The sequence below is a fragment of the Etheostoma spectabile genome, chromosome 11 (genome assembly GCF_008692095.1).
Source record: "Etheostoma spectabile isolate EspeVRDwgs_2016 chromosome 11, UIUC_Espe_1.0, whole genome shotgun sequence".
Taxonomy (NCBI): Eukaryota; Metazoa; Chordata; class Actinopteri; order Perciformes; family Percidae; genus Etheostoma; species Etheostoma spectabile.
In genome coordinates, this window is record NC_045743.1 from 23,920,633 (window position 1) to 23,924,642 (window position 4,010).

The following is a 4,010-nucleotide window of genomic DNA, read 5'->3' on the forward strand; positions in this document are numbered from 1 at the left end:
TAAATTGCCACATAGAATCTGTGTGTGTGTGTGTGTGTGTGTGTGTGTGTCATCCCTAACAACAGAGGGAGACTCTCAGAAGAACAAGTTCCTCATTTCCTTTTCTTTCTTATTTCTCAGACAGGCGTCTCCCCTTCTCTACACCCCCCGCTCTCCTCATCATCTCATTCTTTGTCCCCTGAGCTTTTCCCAGTCCCCTTCAGAGCTCAGCTTGTTCCCTCCACCTGTCCCATCACAACTACAGCATGACTGCGTGTATCGCTTTAAATACATGCATTCAAATCTATATCTGAATACCATTACTTATTTCCATAATACAGTACAGTTAAGAACAAAATATATATTTGTTGTCTAACTGACTGATTTAATCAAATCTAAAAATAAGTAGAAATATATCTAAAGGTAATATAATTACTTAAAAAAGACTGCTAAAAAATACTAAAATGTTGGGAAATATGCTTAATCGCTTATGGTTTGATAGGAGACTGTTTTCCCCCATTTCCACTCTTTACACACTAAGCTAAGCAGTTAGTATTGACGGATTGTTTTATCTAACGCTTGGCAAGAAAGCGACTAAAAATTATAATAATAATAAAAATTCATTTTATTTATATAGCGGTGTACTGTTCTCACTGAGGTGTAACAACTCCAGCTAAACAGTGAGCTAAACTCTCTCTATTCATGAACACGAAGAAGCATTAATTCCTTATCAGCAGATTTATTTCCTTCATGTTGTGCTGAATCCATACACATGCGGTAGTGATGAGAGATGAGAGATGAGAGAGTAAAAAGGCGATGCTTCTGCTGGGAAGTTAACTGGCTGGATGCATTTCCCTGGCGCATTGATGATCTGCCTTTCTCACGCGTTTCTAACGTGGTGAATTCTAACGCTATTTCCTACTTCCGGTTTTAGCTCTGTAAACAAACGTCAAAATAAGAGTCTGCATAAAACTACTTCCTGTTTAGCTCACTAAACAAATGTCAAAATAAAAGCCTGCATTAAACTGAAAATATGCCAAATTAAATGCATAAAAATTCAACTTAAATGCCTGAAGGGCAGAACACTCCCCGTCTGACCTTAAAGGTCACTATTAACTATCAAATGTCTCTGAACCTTCAGTCTTTGGGCAGAAGAAGAACTACTTCTGACACTGGTCTCAAAAACACCTTCCCAGAACCTTGGTCCGATGCCCTGAGCTCCACCTTCCTTACTTTTCTGTCTCTCCCAGGGAAAACAGCTGTGATCCTCGCCATGGGCCACGTGTTACGTGCAGCTTGACTGTCCTTCAGGAGCACAATGTCTCCTTCTTTCAAATCCCGTTGGGAATCTGTCCATTTCTGGCGGGCTTGAAGAGTAGGGAGATACTCTTGACGCCAACGACACCAGAATCTGTCAGCAAGAGCTTGGACTTGTTTCCATTGTTTGCTGAGAAGATCCTTGTTTGTGAAATCTCCGTGAGGTGGGGTAACTCCAACCTTCTGAGTAAGTATCATTGCAGGAGACAATATGAATGGTGATTCTGGGTCAGTGGAGACTGGAACAAGAGGGTTGGCATTGATTATTGCAGTCACTTCCATCATGAGTGTGCAGAGGACATCGTGGGTGAGCTGGATGTTTGCTTGGAGAAGGATTGCATCGAGGATCCGTCTTGACAGGCCTATCATACGTTCCCATGATCCTCCCATATGGGATGCATGAGGAGGATTAAACACCCATGAGCACCCCTGTTGACTCAAGTAGTTCTGCACTGTGATGTCAGGTTGTTGTCGGCTTAGTCCCAGTTCCTTTGCTGCGGCTACAAAGTTTGTTCCGCAGTCCGATCTTATCTACTTTACAGGTCCCCGTATGGCAAAGAAACGCCTCAATGCATTAATGCAACTTGACGTGTCTAGGGAGTCAATGATCTCGATGTGCACTGCTCGGGAGCTCATGCAGCAGAAGAGCATTGCCCATCTTTTGCTTTGGGCATGTCCACCTCTTGTACGCCTTGAGACGATTTGCCATGGTCCGAACACGTCTACTCCTACATAGGTGAAGGGTGGGCACGTGTGCAAGCGTTCTGGGGGCAGATCTGCCATGAGTTGTTCCTCTGGTCTTCGGCGTAACTTTCGGCACACTACACAGTTGTGCAAGACAGAAGCAATAAGTCGTTTTGCGCCTATCACCCAGAAACCTGCTGCTCTCAGGGCCCCTTCGGTGAAGTGGCGGCCTTGATGCCTTACTTCTTCATGATACTGTCGCACCAACAGCAAAGAAATGTGGCTGGTCTTGGGCAAGATGATGGGGTTTTTTTCATGAGTGCTCAAGTCAGCGTGTTTTAATCTGCCACCAACACAAATCAGATGATCTTGAAGAACAGGTCTGAGCTTGTGAAGGGAACTGTCTTTGGTTACAGCTTGTCCGAGCTCAAGAGCCGTGAGCTCTTTCGCGTAGACATCTTCTTGTGCGGTTCTGATAATAATGTGTCTCGCCTGAGACAACTCATCCGGCGTGCGTGGGAAGTTGCAGTGGTGCCCTCCTTTACATTTGCTGGACTTGTTGCGTCTGTAAATGCTGGCTATGTGGATAAGTAGGGCAATAGCCCTGGTGAGGGAGCGCATGCATGAAAAGCGCTGGAACCGCGTGGCGGTAAGGCCTCGGTTTTGAGTCTGAGTGAGAAAACTACTCACTTCAGGTCTTATTTCCACGTCTGATTCTGGGTTAACAAGTTCAAACGTCTGGCTTGCATCTGTGTCAGATGGATTTGGTTTGTGCAAAAAGGCTGGTCCAGTGAACCACATAGTCTTTGTCAGTTGGGACGCAGGAACTGACCTGGATGCGTGGTCAGCCGGATTGTCTTCTGTGTTAACGTAGAACCATTGGTTAGGTATCGTGGACTGACGAATTCGTCGGACTCGATTGTGAACGTAGACGTAGAAGCATTTTGTCTGATTGTTAATATATCCAAGCACAACCTTGCTGTCACAATAGAACTTGATCTCATCAAGCTTCAGGTGCAGTTCATCTTGGATGAGTTCAGCAACTTCCACAGCTAATACTGCGGCACACAATTCCAACCGAGGTATGGTAGGTTCGGACTGTGGGGCCAGCTTAGCCTTCCCTAAGATGAATCCTACTTTGACTTGTCCTTCAGCTTGAATGGTCCTGAGATATGCCACAACTCCAATGGCCTTTGTGGACGCGTCGGAGAACACACATAGCTCTGTGTGTATGGCACTGGAAGGCGAGGTTGATGTGTATGAACGTGGGATATGTAGCTTGCTTAAGTCATGCAGTGACTCACGCCATACTTCCCATTGCTTCAGCTTTTGTTCTGGAAGAGGAGCATCTCAGTCACCGGTGTTGACACTGAGTTCTCTCAAGAGACTTTTGCCTTCAATAGTCACAGGTGCGACCATGCCTAAAGGATCAAAGACGCTATTCACTGTTGACAGAACTCCCCTGCGAGTGAAGGGTTTCTTGTGCTCTGAGACTGCGAATGTGAAGGTGTCTGTCATCGTCTCCCACAGCAATCCCAAACTGCGTTGCACTGGTGTAGCTTCACCGCTAAGGTCAAGGTCTTTCAGAACTGCTCTGTCTTCTGGTGCAAAGGCCTGAAGGACGGCTTCCCTATTTGAGGCAAACTTGTGGAGTCTCAGGTTCGATTCACTGAGAGAGGTCTGCGTTCTCTGTAGGAGACTAATGGCTTCAGCTTCAGTTGGCACACTGATGAGTCCATCATCTACGTAGAAATGATGTTCAACAAACTGGAGTGGACTGACGAATTCGTCGGACTCGATTGTGAACGTAGACGTAGAAGCGTTTTGTCTAATTGTTAATATATCCATGCACAACCTTGCTGTCACAATAGAACTTGATCTCATCAAGCTTCAGGTGCAGTTCATCCGCTAGCGGCACACAATTCAACCGAGGGTATGGTAGAGATTCGACTGTGGGGGAAGCTTCAGCCTTCCCTAGGTGAATATTTGACGTGTCCTTCAGCTGGAAGGTCCTGAGATATCAACAACTC

The 4,010-nt window shown here is 45.7% G+C and overlaps 1 protein-coding gene across 2 annotated transcripts in view; it reads right to left on the minus strand.

Annotated features, from left to right (window-relative positions):
- Positions 1 to 4,010, minus strand: part of pde9aa (phosphodiesterase 9aa) — a 127,795-nt gene that overhangs the window by 9,190 nt on the left and 114,595 nt on the right. The gene's annotated exons all lie outside the window — the stretch shown is intronic.